Genomic DNA, 18,797 nt, shown 5'->3' with positions numbered 1-18,797 from the left:
ATCAAGTTAATGTCATCGACATGCCCATTTGTTATTTCTGCATCAATATTCCTACACCAACAATATACATTGCAGCCATACAATTCAGTAGTCCCCTGTTTGTAACTGAATTTGTGTAATTTGTCTTGTGTGAATTTTGTTATGCCTTGTCATTGTGTAATCATTAGGGGAATATTTAGGCTGAATATTCTAGTCCTTTGCTCATGTAATCACTACCAGATGTCATGCCTAACAGATGCATTGTATTATGAATTGTGCTATAAATAAATTGCTCTCGCTCATACACAAAATGAGCTGAGATTCATATTTTGCCTTCTCCTTAAAATCTAAACTTGGTATCAGAGCCATTGCTGGCCTCTGCCATGTCTACTCCACAAGACAATCAACCCATTTCAGCTGCAAGTTCACCGGCCAACTCTGGTGTTGCCGGAGCTGCTTCGAATAACAACAACAACACCAACTAGACATCTCAGCTCCCAAATGCCTTCGCCCAGCCAACCCTAAACAAGCCCTTTTCACTCAAACTTGACCGTAACAATTTCACACTATGGAAGACAATGGTCTCCACTATAGTTAGAGGTCACAGACTTCATGGATATCTCAATGGAACCCTAATGTGCCCACCGGAGTTCATCATGGTTGGAGACGTTGGAACTTTATTTTACCAGGATCTTAGATCTACTCACAAGTATGTTGTTTAACACCCTAAATATGAACTTTCTAAAACGATAAATTAAACACATATAAAGTTAAGAAAACCTTTGATGCAGCGAAATTAATGTCTCTTTCCACTCAGATCTCTAACCCTTGTATCCTTTATGTCGCAGAGTATAATCAAGATCTGAGCCCGAATGTCCTTCTCTTTGAGTTTGATCATTCACAGTCTTCCAATCTATGATTGAGTTACTGCTTGTTGTGTGTGGGCACTCACTCTTTCACTAGGCACGAAATATAGAAGAGGGAAAACAGAAGAGGGTTTCGGCCAAGGTATAGAAAATAGGGAAGGCTCGGTTTTTCTGAAGAGAGAAATTTCTGTCAGAAGATGTTATGAAAACTTATGATTTGACTGAGCCATCACTTTCTATTTATAGGCAACTACTAGGTTTAGGTTAGGAATTATTTGACATTAAAATAATGAAAATATCAATTTGAAATTCCACAATAGGTGGCTGGCCATGGTGTAGATAATGGACCCCACTTGATTTTGCAGTTTTAACAAATTTTATTTCTATTTTCTCAAAAATGCCAATTTTCCAATTCTAACCTTTTAAATGCCAAAACTAATTATTTAATAACTAAAATAGTTTATTAAATAATATTGTCATTTAATTTAATTATTAACTAGACATATAAAGTCCATTAATAAATAAATAAACCTAGAATCTCTTTTCTTTACAATTTCGCCCCTACTTAGTGAAAATTCACAAATTAGACACAGTCTAACTTTAGAATTATAATTGACCAATCACGAATCAATTAATGAGTCTTACAAGCAGAATGTTCTCAACTAGAATGGGGACCATGGATCTATATGTTGAGCTTCCAATAAGTGAACCAAATTTACCAAGTAAATTCTTACTTATTAATTCTTCGTTGAATCCACTCTCAGAACTTAGAATTGCACTCTCAGACTTATATAGAGCATATTATATGTTCCACGATATAGATACGCTATCTCATTTAACCATTGTTATAATCTTATTGTGATTTAAAGATCCTCTATATAGATGATTTACATCGAGATGGGATAATTTTACCGTTCTCACCCCTCAATGTATTTTGCCCCTTAAAACACTTAGCTACCTGTAAATGGTGTTTAGTGATATAATAATTAGTCAGTTAAACAAGAGCTCATCCATTTACTTCTATTTGCTAAGCTCGAAGGGAATCATCACTTGACTTCTATACACCAGTAGAAGGTATAGATTCCATATTTATGTTCAGCACTCACACTCAATCATAGTATCATGTTCTCAAAATATACGTATCACCCTGACCCAAAAGTAGGCTTAACTAATAAATCAAAGAACATGAATAGCACTCCTGAGTTGAGCCTAAGCATATTAGGATTTAGATTCTTTTAATCTTAAGATCAACTACTGCTATTGACTTGTAAAGATATATAATGGTAAGTTTATAATATCTTAACTTAGTTGCAATATCGGTCCAGTCCAATGTATACTCCATACATTCGAAACTAGTATACTTTACTAATGTCCTGGAAAGAACATAACACTTACTCCAAGTGTAAGTACACATCATCGCTGATTATCACATTAGTGTAAATCCAAAACACTGATGAAACAAGGACTTAGTCTTTTGATTCATATGATCACAATCACATTCCACTGTGTTGATGATACTGTAACTGTGAATAAACATATGATTTGGATTTAACTGATTTTTTGTGTAAAAGTAATAAACATATTAAACCATTAGCATGTAAAATTCATGCAAACATAAATCACTTCAAATTTCTTATATTGATAACTAATCAGATTGTAAAGAGTTTTATTTAGGGCATAAAACCCAACAAACTCCCACTTGCACTAATATAAAACAAAGTATGCAAATAGGTCAATCTGATGTCTTGATCTTCATATCAAGTGTAGTATATTTGAATCAATCCAAACTTCTGGAAACTAGTTGGAAATTATTTTACCATGATCTTAGATCTACTCACAAGTATGTTGATTACCACCCTAAATATGAACTTTCTAAAACGATGAAATAAACACATATAAAGTTTAGTAAACCTTACATTGGGTGCAGCGAAATAATATGACTCCTTTCGTTCAGATATCTAGCCCTTGATTCCTTTCTGTAGCAGAGCATTATCAATATCTGAACCTGGATCTCTTTCTCTGATTCTTTAGTGCTGAAACTCATTCTTGTTGAAAGTCTTTCTTCACGATCTTCCTCACGATGGTTGAGGTATCCTTGCTGTGTGTGGGCACTACTCTAACAGTAAGAATTTCGAAATTTCAATGAAGAAGAAAGAGGAGAAGAGGTCGGCCAAAGATAGGGAGAGAGAGAGGCTCAGTTTTTTCTGAACCAAAATTGTAATTTTCCTGAAGCCTTCACTATCTATTTATAGCATTCCACTAGGTTTAGGTTTGAATTATTTGGCATTAAAATAATGAAAATATCAGTTTAAATTCCTTACAAAAGTGGTCGGCCCTATACAAGTGATTTGGGCCTCACTTTTTGCAATTTTGCAGTTATATCTTTTCTGCATCTTATTTTCTCAAAAACGCCAATTTTCTAATTCAACCATTTAAATGCCAATTCTAACTATTTAATAACTATATATAATTATTAAATAATATTGTCATTTATTATATTTATTAATTGAACCATACAAAGTATCATAATTAACAAATATGCCCCTAAAACTCTTTCTTTACAATTTCGCCCTTACTTAGTGAAAAATTCACAAATAGACGTAGTCTAATTTGAGAATTATAATTGATTAATCAAAACCAATTATATGAGTCTTACAAGCAATATTATCTTAATTAGTGCGGGGACCATTGGTCTATATAACCGAGCTTCCAATAAGTAGATCAAGAATTTATTACTAAAATTCACTAACTTATTAATTCTTCGTTGAATCCACGCATAGAACTTAGAATTGCACTCTCAGTATGTAGAATGCTCTATATGTTCCACCCTATAGACACATCATTAGTTATCCATTGTTATAATCCTAATTTGATCAATGATCCTCTATATGAATGATCTACACTATAAAGGGATTAGATTACAGTTACACCCTACAATGTATTTAATCCTTAAAACACTTAACCCCGTATAAATGATATTTCAGCTTATGTGAAATGAGATCTCCACCATTTATTTTCGTTTGGTCAAGCTCGAAGGAGATCATCCTTTACTTACTATTCGCCAGGTAGAAGCTATAGACTCCATGTTTATGTTAGCGCTCCCACTCAATTTCACTACCGTGTTCCCAAAATGTACGTATCACCCTGACCTAAAAGTAGGCTTAACTAACAAATCAAAGAACACGAATAGCCTCTTGAGATTGAGCCTAATCATAACAGGATTAAGATCATTTGATCTAGGATCAACTAGGCGATATTGACTTGAATAGATATTACGGTAAGTTTAATAAATCTAAGTCAAAGTTCAATATCGGTCCCTTCCGATGCATACTCCATGCATCCAACCTGAGCTTTACTTTAACCAATGCTCTGGAAAGAACATAGCATTTCTCCAAATGCAAGTAAACTCTGTTGTAGATTTTCATATCAGTAAAACCCTGTGTTTGATAAATCTAGAAAACTTTATTCACATTGTCATGTTTACTTTCCAATGTGTTGACGGCACAATAAACAGGATCAAGTATGTGAAAAGGGTTTCAGATGAATTTATAGATTATGTATATATAATCATGAAATAAATCATGTGAACCATGCAACATTAAATGTTATTTCTGATCTATATTAATAAGTAAATCTGATTATATTGAAATGAGTTTTATTTAGGGTATAAAACCCAACAAACTCCCACTTGCACTAATATAAAACAAAAAGTGTGTTTCAAATAATCTCAACACCTTGATATACAAATCAAGTGTAGTAGTAGTAAACTCCTCGTAATAGGATCTGAAAGGTTGAATTAAACACAACCTTTTCTCCACCATTACTCTTCCTTAAATCACAAAATCATTGATAATGTGAAATTCCTCTCTATATATGTCTACTCTCTTGGGATACTGGATTCTATAGCTTTGGCAACTACTTTTGGTTATTCAGGAAGTAACACTAGTAGTTAAGGCAATTTGGAATGATGCCAAAGATGTATAGAACTTTCCTTAGACTGAATAAGTACCTTTCCTGCAACTTTAACATTCAATCCCTTTCTTGTAGACCTAGAGACTTCAGATAGGTTTTTACACTTCTCCAAAATCACTATTCCACCCCAGAGTAATCACCATCTTATCAGAAAGATTTTCTAGCACAAAGGCAAATTTCGAAATCTGATGAGGTGTAGTCTAAGAGTTTTAAACACACCCTTATAGACTAACATATGGTTCCTCTTCTTAATCTTAAGATTTACTTGATTGTCTTCCAATGTTCCTCTCCTGGATTAATCTGATACCTACTCATTACTCCCACTCAACAGCAGGTGTCTGGTCTAAGGCATACAAAAGCATATCTAAGACCTCTCACTGTTGATTTAAGAAATTCTTTCATGGCTTTATCTTTTCTGGAATAGTTGAGAATTTTCCTTAGATAAATAAAATCTATGCCTATGAAGTTGTGAAGCTTCTATAGATTTCCATTAGAAAGAAAATGCTTCAGCATCTTACTAAAGTAAGTTGCTTGCATTAGAGTAAGTAATTACCAAGTATACCACAAACCATAGGTTTAGATAAACTCAAACCTATAATACTAGGAACAGGAAGTTTGTTAAGTCCATAGAATAGACTTATTAACTAAAATTTCCTTTTATGTCCTTGTAATAAAAAACTTTAGGTTATTGCATGTGAATGGATTAAACCATAGTTCTATTGGCTTTTCTTCTTAGTTTCTTATCTTGACAATCCATTACTTGTTTAAGCTCACAATGGATTTTAAATCACTAGTGTCTCCCGAGTCATAAGAAGTGAAGTTCCTAGAAATTCTCCCACTACGACAAGGTACCGTGAATTATATATGTCTAAGAAAACTAAATGGTATTAACCTTTTTGGTTGTGACAAGACAACAGAGGCAGTGGGATCATCATATGTCAAGATGATAGAACACTTTTGGAATCAAGAAATAAATATGTCCTTTATTTGCTACTTTATTTTCAGACTTAGTCATTTTATTAGAAAAGTAGTTTTGTTTGAACAAACAATTTCTTATCTATTGACAATGGGATGGTCCACCCCTAATCACTTAGAATAGCTAACAAACCATGGTTAACAGTTCTAGCTTTTCTTAAGATTTTGATTAGGTCATCCATGAATCTAGTAATGATTTACATTAAGTATACAACCATTACATCATTCTGAAATTGTATTACCATAGAAGGATTTATGCAACGACTAGTAACTAATCATCAATATGCAAATCGAAATTTCTAGGGAGGTAAGTTTGGATATAATTCAAAATCAATTTAATGATCTTTGAACTGCATATCTACTAACTATTTCTCCGCCCCTATCAGTTCGCAAGATCTTTAACCACTTACCTTAATGGTTTTAACCATTCCTAGAAATTCATGAAATTTTTAAACATTTCAAATTTCTTGCTAAAAGGTATAATCTAGAGTCATCGTTTTAAGAATTCAACGAAAAACTCATATCCACCCCTGAATGTACATCCTTCTGCGAATGAGATGAACTACTTTCAGTGGATATAGGCATATTAACTCTTTGCAGAGATTGATCTTGTCTAATCCACTATGAACAAGATACAAATGCCATAGATTAATAAAAATGTGGTTGTGTCGTTTTGATGACTTAGGTTTTGTTACATCAAAGAGTTCTTAGAATAGTGCAAGTGGATCCTAGTCACAGAATACCAAACTCATATTCCATACAGTTTGAATCCATTAATAGAAAATGGTTATTAAACACCTTAGAAAGTGTAACTGTATTGTATCCCGGAATTAGAAATATAAGAAATTTTTTGTTTGGATTCTAAAATTAAAGTCAAAGACTTAAATTCAACCAAATATAATGAGTAATTCTATCTTGGACCACCACTACTAATATAAACTCTAAGTCAGATTTGCCCATACAAGTAGGAGATTTCTAAGATTGAGGATTTATATCAATTGGGAATAGAATTTCGGGATTATAATCATATGCGTCATGTAATTTCTTAAGAGAAAATATAGAATGACATGAAATGATATATAGACCATTCATCCAATGATATGTTGTTGAGCTAATTCGAAATGAATCAGCTAAGAGGAATTAGGATAATTTCGTTGTTTAAATAAGAATCCAACGATGCTTCGATTAGCGAAAGTTAAAGTAATCTTATTTATATAATCTTCTTGTTTCATATTGTAAAATACTAGCCTAAGGTGTCATCTATTGATGAACAGCTAGATGTTGCATATACAATATTTATCTTTCGAGATCTAACACTATTATGAATGTCTAATGGTGAAAATCCACTAGGGATTTATCTTATTAGATAAACAAGCCAAGTTAGACCAAAAATGAAGATTCAAAATTAAACTACAACTTAATAACAGAAATAACATGGTTCAATATAAATTCATACACAATTCAGAAATTATTAAACATATAGCAAGTAGGAATGACAAGTAAAAATACTAAAACATACAATCCTAAATAATTTCCGAGGTTTTCAACAAACTGATATCAGTGTCCCGTGTAGGCGAGAGTCAAAGCTACCATCCATTGAATAGAGTTGTCAGCTCATCTAAAATGTTAAACATTCTAGCAACCTTTTATTCGATCAAGATTGGAATTCAGCGTTGTCCCGTTTAGGCGAGAGTCAAGGCAATTCTATCTTATGAGCTTCCACCATTGTTTCGCAATTTGCAAGTCAAATATGGTCGCCACCATTAGGGTGATCCATACCATATAAAACACTTACAAACTACTTATCTTTTGAGATTAAACGATGCGAAATTGCTAATGAACGTTCCTCCATTAGGGAGGATTACTCACTAAAACAAACGCAATGTAAAACCAACAATGGAGATCGAATATCTTAATAATAAAGCTCATTATTTAAAGAGAGTTGTATTTTCTTTGATTCCCTTTATTTAATCTATTTATTTTAAATATATATTTATTAATTAAAATTTCTAATTTATAATGAAAAATTCTAAATATAAATTTTAATTTAATATTTATAAATTTTACTTAGATGGATATGAAAATCACATGAATTATTTCCATCTTAGTAATAATTTCCAATAAATATCTAGAAAAATATTCAATTTAAGTTGTTACAAAATTAATTTAAATTAATTTACAACTCAAATTTAATTTTTCTATAAATATATATTGCATTTCGAAAAATTAAAGTATTCAAGGATACAATTTTCGAAAATGCATGTTAAAATAAAAAATAAATCCTGGAAAAATTATTCTAATTTAATGTTGGCCCAAAATTAATTAATAAAATTAATTTACAACAAAAAAAATATAATTTTCCTATTTAATTAAATATATATATAAGAAAAATTTCAAATATTTAAGTATGATGATGAAAATCAACTTAAATATTAATTTTCTATTTAATTAAATACACTAGAAAAATACTTCAAGCAAAAATATCACCTATCTAGATTTTCCTTTGACTAATTAATTAAATTTCTAATAAAATATATTTTACTTCAATTATTTTAATTAATCATTAAATGAAAAAATCATTGCTTTAAGTTGGTCGAAAATTAAAATAAATAATTTACAACTTTAATCTATTTTTCAAATAAAATTCGAAATTCCAGCATTTAAGAAATGCAATTTCGAACTTTGATTAATAAAATAAAAAAATATATTTTGAAAATTATTTAAATTTAGTTGAAAAAATTAATTTCAACTAAAAATAATTTTTCTATTTAATTAAGTGTCATGTAAAAAGAAATATTTAAGTATGATGATGAAAATCAACTTAGATATCTAATTTTCAAATTAATTAAATGTATTAAATTCAAGAAATAAATAATTAAGTGTAGAGAAGGCTTAATTACTAATCTCTAGTTTAATACTAGGAAAAAATATACTTAAAATAAATTGTACCAAAATTAATTATTTAAATAATTAATTTCACAATTTATAATATTTTCCTATTTTAATATTAGAAATAATAAGTACTCTAGAAATAACTATCTAGAAAATATCTTATTTGACTAAGTATCTTTTCCACAAATATTGAAAAAAAAATATCTAATTTAAGTTGTATTAGAAAAAATCTAGAACTTAAATATTTTCAAATTTAAATTTAATTAAATATCAAAAATTAAGTTGTAACCACTTAATTTGAAAATAGTCCATTTTAAGTTAATATTCGAAAAGATATCAACTTAAAAAATATCTAAAATATTCCATTTTAAGTTAATATTCGAAAAGATATTAACTTAAAAAATATCTAAAGAATCTTAATAACCAATGCCTAAAATTCCTCAACTTAATTTTGAAATTTTAATCCAAAAGATATTCAGATTTAAGTTGATTAGTTAGAGATAACTAAATATCAACTTAAATAGGAATATTTAATGAAAAATTTAAATTAAGCTTCAGAAAGAATCTAGATGGTTATAATTCTATATTTAATTAAATACAAGAAAATACACATACTTTAGCTTAGAATAAAATTCTTTAAACTATGATTTTCTTAAATTAATTTCAAAATAAATGAAATTAATTATGTTGCTAATCAATTTTATTAGGTTAAACTAGTTTAATTAACCTAGTACAGTTATTCAAATCAGGTAAATGGGCCTTCACAATTGGGGTAGTTCATGTGAGGGGGTGCTGGGTTCAGTATGTCGTACCCACTACTATGGCTCCCAACTCTCACACAAGGCCCAAAAGAGAGGAATTTAACCTTAAAATGAACAACTGTTATTAATTGAATAGGCCCAAAAACTAAATGGGCCTAAATAAAATCTATCAAGAACTATGATATTTTATTTAGCAACAACAACATATATGCATCTATAATGAAATTAAACACATAGGCTCACACAGGCACACTTTGGATGGGTCCTATCATGTTGCTAGGTCATACACAGATGAAAGAAGATTGTAAATATACCTGTTACAAATTATTTACTTGACCAAGGGAGTCATGAGTTAAAATCAGATCATTGGATCTGTCAACAAGTTAACCATGGCTATTTGCAATCAAGCAATAATAGGTTTGGAAAACTTACAAACAAGCTAAACCATATACTCCTGCAACAAGGTTAGCTCGATAGTTGGATGTAGGATTTATTTAATTTTAAATAAATAATTTCGAAGAAATAATTAATTAAATAAAAAAAATTTCGAAAAAGTTAAAAAAAAAAATTTAAAAAATTTCGAAATATTTTAAAAATAAATTTAAAATTAAACCTACAATTTTAAAAAATTAGGTTTCAACCAACCTAAATATCATTTCAAAATTTGCTATTTACTTTTAAAAATTAAATGTTATTTTATAAATAAAAATTAAATAAAAAAAAATTCAAAAAGATAAATGAATATCTTTTTCAGATTTTAAATGTAATTTAAATAAATAAAATAACCAAATTTAAAAGTTAGAAAAATATCTTACATTTATTTAAAATTACATGATTATAGTTATTTTATTTTAAATTTAAATAAGGTCAAATTATTTAAAAAAAAAGATTTAATTTAAAAATTTAAAATCTGACCTTAAATTTAAAAATAAGATAAGCTATAATCAAATTTAAAAATAAGATAGATAATTAAGCAAAAAAGATAGATATTGACTATTTCAAATTCAAATTATACTAATATCATGAATTAAATTTAAAAATATTAAATAAATTAATTATGATAATTAGAATTGAATTAGGAATAGTAAATGTATAAATACAGAACTACACAAAAATCAGAAGTTAATTCCATGACAAAGCATGAAAAACGAAGAAAAACGAAAAATTTGCGAGCTGTACGGACAGTATGCCAAGCATATTGTCCATGGGCGCGCAAGGGGCTGCTTGGGCGAGGGATGTGGGCGCAGGAGACTGCATGCAGCCTGTTCCGCGCGCGTATCCCTGTTGCTCCAAACAAATTAAATCGAAATTGAGTTCTGTAAAAAAGTAACTTGCTTAATTTTTTCCATACTATCCAATAAAAATAATTCTAGAAACAGATATTCAATTATGTTTCACAAAAATTTACAAACATCAATCAATCATCAAATAACACTCAATACAACATGATACCATCCAAAACATCAAACAATCGTTTTAAAGTCCAAATTTCTTGCAAGCAAATCAATTACCATGGCTCTGAGGCCAGTTGTAAGAAATTATTTTACCAGGATCTTAGATCTACTCACAAAAAGTTGATTAATACCCTAAATATGAACTTTCTAAAACGATGAAATAAACACATATAAAGTTTAGTAAACATTACATTGGGTGCAACGGAATAATATGACTCCTTCCGTTCAGATATCTAGCCTTTGATTCCTTTCTGTAGCAGAGCATTATCAATATCTGAACCCGGATCTCTTTCTCTGATTCTTTAGTGCTGAAACTCATTCTTGTTGAAAGTCTTTCTTCACGATCTTCCTCAGGATGGTTGAGGTATCCTTGCTGTGTGTGGGCACTACTCTAACACTAAGAATTTCGAAATTTCAATGAAGAAGAAAGAGGAGAAGAGGTCGGCCAAAGATAGGGAGAGAGAGAGGCTCAGTTTTTTCTGAATCAGAATTGTAATTTTCCTAAAGCCTTCACTATCTATTTATAGCATTCCACTAGGGTTAGGTTTGAATTATTTGGCATTAAAATAATGAAAATATCAGTTTAAATTCCCTACAAAAGTGGTCGGCCCTATACAAGTGATTTGGGCCTCACTTTTTGCAATTTTGCAGTTATATCTTTTCTGCATCTGATTTTCTCAAAAACGCCAATTTTCTAATTCAACCATTTAAATGCCAATTCTAACTATTTAATAACTATATATAATTATTAAATAATATTTTCATTTATTATATTTATTAATTGAACCATACAAAGTATCATAATTAACAAATATGCCCCTAAAACTCTTTCTTTACAATTTCGCCCTTACTTAGTGAAAAATTCACAAATAGACATAGTCTAATTTGAGAATTATAATTGATTAATCAAAACCAATTATATGAGTCTTACAAGCAATATTATCTCAACTAGTGGGGGGACCATGGGTCTATATAACCGAGCTTCCAATAAGTAGATCAAGAATTTATTACTAAAATTCACTAACTTATTAATTCTTCGTTGAATCCACGCATAGAACTTAGAATTGCACTCTCAGCATATAGAATGCTCTATATGTTCCGCCCTATAGACACATCATTAGTTATCCATTGTTATAATCCTAATTTGATCAATGATCCTCTATATGAATGATCTACACTGTAAAGGGATTAGATTACCGTTACACCCTACAATGTATTTAATCCTTAAAACACTTAACCTCGTATAAATGATATTTCAGCTTATGTGAAATGAGATCTCCACCATTTATTTTCGTTTGGTCAAGCTCGAAGGAGATCATCCTTTACTTACTATTCGCCAGATAGAAGCTATAGATTCCATGTTTATGTTAGCGCTCCCACTCAATTGCACTACCGTGTTCCCAAAATGTACGTATCACCCTGACCTAAAAGTAGGATTAACTAAAAAATCAAAGAACACGAATAGCCTCTTGAGATTGAGCCTAATCATAACAGGATTAAGATCATTTGATCTATGATTAACTAGGCGATATTGACTTGAATAGATATTACGGTAAGTTTAATAAATCTAAGTCAAAGTTCAATATTGGTCCCTTCCGATGCATACTCCATGCATCCAACCTGAGCTTTACTTTAAGCAATGCTCTGGAAAGAACATAGCATTTCTCCAAATGCAAGTAAACTCTGTTGTAGATTATCGTATCAGTAAAACCCTGTGTCTGATAAATCTAGGAAACATTATTGACATAGTCATGTTTACTTTCCAATGTGTTGACGGCACAATAAATAGGATCAAGTATGTGAAAAGGGTTTCAGATGAATTTATACATTATGTACATATAATCATGTGAACCAAGAAACATTAAATGTTATTTCTTATCTATATTAATAAGTAAATCTGATTATATTGAAATGAGTTTTATTTAGGGCATAAAACCCAACAAATAGTTCATAAATACACTTATGAAACATCCTTTACTATATGCTTTACTCATCAAGGGATACTGAAATCTTTCCTGTTTTAAAAGTACATCTGAATTAACAGAAGACATATCTCTCATATTTTAATATATGTAATTGAGATAATACAGTGTAGACTTTTCTTAAGTAATATAACTTTCTGGTAATCTCAAATTTACAAAGTTATAATTCTTCTCTAGTAGAGCTTGAATTATTATAGAATAACTCCTCCACCCCCAAAGTAAGCACCATCTCAAGAATTTCGAATGAGTTGGTGAGATACAAGGACAACTGATACACAGTTCCTTAATATCTAACATATAGATCACTTTCATAAATCTTTCTTGAATATCTTCTAATGTTCCCTATTTAATTACATCTCAGATAGCTCCCACTCAATAGCAGATGTCTTGTTAAATAATACTTTTAACCTCTTATTGTTGAGAGAGTTATCTAGTTGTGACTTTTGCATTAGTCTGAAACTTTAAGTTAAGACTAAGTCATCAACATAGCAGACTAGTATTCGAAGTGAAAAATACATGCCAGAGATAAAGTAATCAAAATTAAGATACCATAAAATTTTATGAGGATTAAGAATTCTTGGTTAGAGTCATTCGAATAGACTGAACTAGAGTTCTTTATCTTATTCTCATAATTCTGATAAGTTATACCTATCCATGTGTATGGTTAGAATTGCTTTCCAGTAGTGTTCTTAAGTACCTATCACAAGTATCAACCTAATGAAGATGGGAATGGAATTTTAAAATTCTCCCACTCAATTAAGGTAGTGTCAAACTTTATCAAAGAACTTTTATAGGTATCAAACTTTTACTTACAACAGTAAAACGAAATGGAATATACAATCAAGATCAAGGATTTATATTGATAATAGCTAACTCATTATATTACTTCCATGTTTAAAGAAAATATGTGTTACATAGGGAATTGTGGAATAGACTCCACCCCTAAGTGTATACATATAGGGTATTGTGGATAAACTCCACCCCTAAGTACATAGAGATTATGATCCACCCCTAAAGGTCGTAAAGATCATAATTCTCTAAGTGTGATAGAGTTTATGTAGAGTTGAATACTATCCAGAGTTCATTAGATATAAAAGATCATTGAACTGCATAGTTTTCTTAACTTTTCTCCACCCCTATCAGATCAAAAGATCCTTTTATTAAAAAAATTCTTAATAATTGTATTAGAATTAACAATTATTAATAAACATAGAATTAGTTTATAGTGTTTATTTAATATAACTCTATGAAGAGTTGTAAGTGTTATAGAATTTGCATCAATAATAAAAACACTTACACATATAAACATATAAATATAATGTGGTAACTGTTGATGAAGATAAAATAAATGAAGCTCAATCTCATAAATTGCAATGGTTTGAATTCGAAAATAAAATAAACTTTATTAATAAAAAAAAATGTATTGCAACAATATGAGAAAAATAGGGATAAATATCCCTAACTAAAATTCGAAATCCAAATTGTCTTTAAACTAAAACAATTAATTCAAAAATAGATAGAAGAGCTTCATCTTCATCTGGACGATTTCACCCTTGGTCCAGCTTTCCGATCCAACTCATTTGAGTTCAAGTAGCTTGGCCTATAAGAAGAAGAAAACAAATAAACAAAGTTAGTCCAGAATTATAAATCCAATTGGATAATAATTCACTAAAACTCTTAAAGTTTATAAATAGAAATACCTTGTTTCTTTGCAAGAAGTTTAGGACACTGGGGTTTCCAATGACCTTTTTCATTGCAATAGAAACACTTTCCTTTAAGTGTAGCATCACCAGAAGCAGCAGCCTTTTTGTGTTTCACGGCTTTTGCATGCTTCTTGATGTTCTTCCACTTCTTCTTCGATTTGGGTTTTGAAGCAGAGGCAACATTTGCTTCAGGTTTCATCGTCCCATTACCATTCTCAGGATTGTGAGGGTTACTCCCTTTCTTCTTGGGTACTCCAATCAAATTTTCATAAGTTTGAAGGTCAATGACTAACTCATGAAAGTCTATTTCCTTCTTATTCATGACATAACTTGATGTGTATGGTAGAAATGCTGGAGTCAGGCTATTCAGGATAAGGCTTACTTGAGTAGCGCTGTCCATTTCAGCACCATGATCCTGAGCTTCTTGGAAATAACTTGCCATGAGGAGAACATGGTCACGCACGTTTTGAGGTTCCATCTGTGCATTAATGTACTTCTTAGTCGCGTTAAAGCGTGACTGAAGTGATGCCTTACCGAATAGCTCATTTAACTTCGTCATAACTTCAGCAGCCTTCTCGGTTTTAGAAAACCGAGTTTTGAGGGTGTCAACCATGCTGGAAAGCATAAAGTATAGAGCTTTGTCATTTGCTTTCTGCCAACGCTCATACTTTTCTTTCACAGCTTCGGATGCATTGTCCCCAGGCACTTCAGGTGACGGCTCAGTTAAAACAAACAAGGCACTTTCTCCTATGAGAGCAATATTAATGTTCTCATTCCATTTAGGAAAGTTAGATCCATTCAGCTTATTTTCAGTCAACAGTGATAATATTGGATTCATTATGATAATACAGGATACTACAAAATAATAGAAATCAATCAATAATGGTTTAACACAAAATCAATTCAGAAATTATAAGCACATAGCAAGTAGGAATGATATGAGAAAATACTTAAAAAAAATTCAATCCTAAATAATTTCCAAGGTTTTTCAATAAACTGATATCAGTGTCCCGTTTAGGCGAGAGTCAAAGCTACCATCTATTGAATAGAGTTGTCAGCTCATCTAAAATGTTAAACATTTTAGCAACCTTTTATCCGATCAAGATTGGAATCCAGCGTTGTCCCGTTTAGGCAAGAGTCAAGGCTATTCTATCTTATGAGCTACTACCATTGTTTCGCAATTTGCAAGTCAAATATGGTCGCCACCATTAGGGTGATCTATACCATATAAAACACTTACAAACTACTTATCTTTCGAGATTAAACGGTGCGAAATTGCTAATGAACGTTCCTCCATTAGGGAGGATTACTCACTAAAACAAACGCGATGTAAAACCAACAATGGAGATCGAATATCTTCTTAATAATAAAGCTCATTCTTTAAAATATATTTTCTTTATTATTCTAATAAATATATTCATTAAATATCAAATTTAGAATTAAAAATTCAAAAATAAGAATTTAATATAATATTTATAAAATTATACTTAGATGGTGATTGAAATAAAATTAATTATTTCCATCTTAGTAGTAATTTTAAATTTAAATATGAAGGAAATTAATTTAAGTTGTATTAATTTAAATTAATTAGCAACTTAAAAATTTCCATAAGAATATATTTATTGTGTTCGAAAAATAAAATATAAAACCATACAATTTTTTTTCTTTCGAAAATACTTAATAATACTTTAAAAAAAATACTTCAAGCAAAAAATATCATCATCTAGATTTTCTTTTGATTAGTTAATTCAATTTCTAATAATATATTTTAATTCATTTATTTTAAATTAATCAATTAAATGAAAAAAATCATTGATTTAAGTTGGTCCAAGAATTAATTAAAATAAATAATTAATTTACAACTCAATCTATTTTTCAAGATAAATTCAAAAATATTGCATAATTAAAATGTAATTTTTGAAATTGATTAATAAAATAAAAATATATTTTGAAAATTATTTAAATTTAAGTTGAAAAATTAAATTTTAACCTAAAAATAATTTTCTATTTAATTAAGTGTCATGAAAAATAAATATTTAAGTATCATGATGAAAATCAACTTAGATATTTAAATTTTTCAATTTAATTAAATGTATTAAGTGTAGAGAAGGATTAATTATTAATTTCTAGTTTAATACTAGGAAAAATATACTTCAATAAAATTGTACCAAAATTAATTATTTAAATAATTAATATCACAATGTATAATATTTTCCTATTTAAATATTTGAAATAATAAGTAGTCTAGAAATAACTATCTAGAAAATATCTTATTTGACTAAGTATCTCTTCAACAAAAATTTGAAAAATATCTAATTTAAGTTGTTTAGAAAAAATCTAGAATTTAAATAATTTCAAATTTAGATTTAATTAAATATCAAAAATTAAGTTGTAACCACTTAGTTTGAAAAATATTCCATTTTAAGTTTAAAACTAACTTAAAAAATATCTTAAGAATCTTTAATAACTAATGCCTAGGATTCCTCAACTTAATTTAAAATTTAAATAAAATATTCAAATTTAAGTTAGATATGAAAAATCAGTTGATACAACTAATTTATAACTTAAATAGGAATATTTAATTAAATAAGTTCGAGAAAGAATCTAGTTAGTTAAAATTCTTTATTTAATTAAATACAAGAAAAATACAAATAGTTTTGTCTAAAAAAAATATCTAAAACTAAAGGTGTTTTTCTTAAAATTAACTTTAAAATATTAAAATGAAAATAAATTTTCATATATTTTAAAAGTTAATTATGTTGCTAATTCAATTTTATTAGGTCAAACTAATATAATTAACCTAGTACAGTTATTCAAATCAGGCAAATGAGCCTTCACAATTGGGGTAGTTCATGTGAGGGGGTGTTGGGTTCAGTATGTCGTACCCACTTCTATGGCTCCCAACTCTCACACAAGGCCCAAAAGAGAGGAATTTAACCTTAAAATAAATAACTGTTATTAATTGAATAGGTCCAATAAATAAATGGACCTAAATAAAATCTATCATGGTGTGACATTTTATTTAGCAACAACCTATATGCATCTATATAATAAAATAAACACATAGGCTCACACAGGCACACTTTGGATGGATCCTATCATGTTGCTAGGTCATACACAGATGAAAGAAGATTGTAAAATTTACCTGTTACAAATTATTAACTTGACCAAGGGAGCCATCAGATCATTAGATCTGGCAAAAAGTAACCATGACTATTTGCAATCAAGTAATAATAGGTTTTTAAAAACTTACACACAAGCTAAAAACACATACTCCTGCAACAAGGTTAGCTTGATAGTTGGATGTAGGATTTATTTAATTTTAAATAAATAAATTTCGAAAAATAAATAATTAAATAAATAAATAAAAATAATATTTAATTTTTCGATAAAAAAAGTAAAATAAAGAATAAAAAAAATATTAATTTATTTTTCGAAAAATAAAAAAAATTAATTTAATTTTGAAATTATTAAAAATAATTTTACCTATTCACCAAAAAATTTACTTTTGAATTTGAAACTTGCTTGAATTGGACTCTTTCGATTTCTCCATCGAAAATTTACTTACAAAAGCCGATACAAAGCTATATGATAGCACCCTATTTTTCCGATTCGGCAGTTCGATCTATGCTAGATTTATCATTCATGGACGTTGATAAGATAAGATCCTTCCATTTAGTAGCACCTTAGGGGATGGCATAGCCTTAAAGTTAAAGGCGAGTGAACTATACCTACTTCCTTCCTTGATGTCGATTTGATAGAGATAGCAGAGGTCTTTGTAGCAGAAGAGAACGTAGACTCAACCGAGGGGCCGAAGTGGTTTCACCAAGCGGGACAGAGTGTGACCCCTAAGCAATTGGAGGTTCTCGCTCATCTCTTGGGGGTCCATATCATCTGAAAACTTTTCCTGTTCCATTAGCATAACTAAATTTGAATAGGATTTGTCCCAACCATTCTTGTTAGCCCCGATCTTAATAAGGAAAAGGGATAATTTATAACAAAGTTTTCGTGTTGTTGATTCCTAGCAGTAGTGCCTCTTCCTCTGTGCCTCCTATTGGTACTAGGCGAGTAGGTTTGACCTAACCCATAGGTCTACTTCTGGGGACAGGCAAAAGTAGGGGCTCGCCACCTTGCAATGAACTCCGTGACAGGTTCATTATCCCTTTGCTTGGTCTTGAGTTGTTCGGGCACTCCAACCCTTCTTTGTGTGTTG

This window comes from Cannabis sativa, chromosome 4 (assembly GCF_029168945.1).
Source record: "Cannabis sativa cultivar Pink pepper isolate KNU-18-1 chromosome 4, ASM2916894v1, whole genome shotgun sequence".
Taxonomy (NCBI): Eukaryota; Viridiplantae; Streptophyta; class Magnoliopsida; order Rosales; family Cannabaceae; genus Cannabis; species Cannabis sativa.
The sequence above is the reverse complement of the archived record's forward strand: the minus strand, read 5'-3'. Positions refer to the sequence as shown.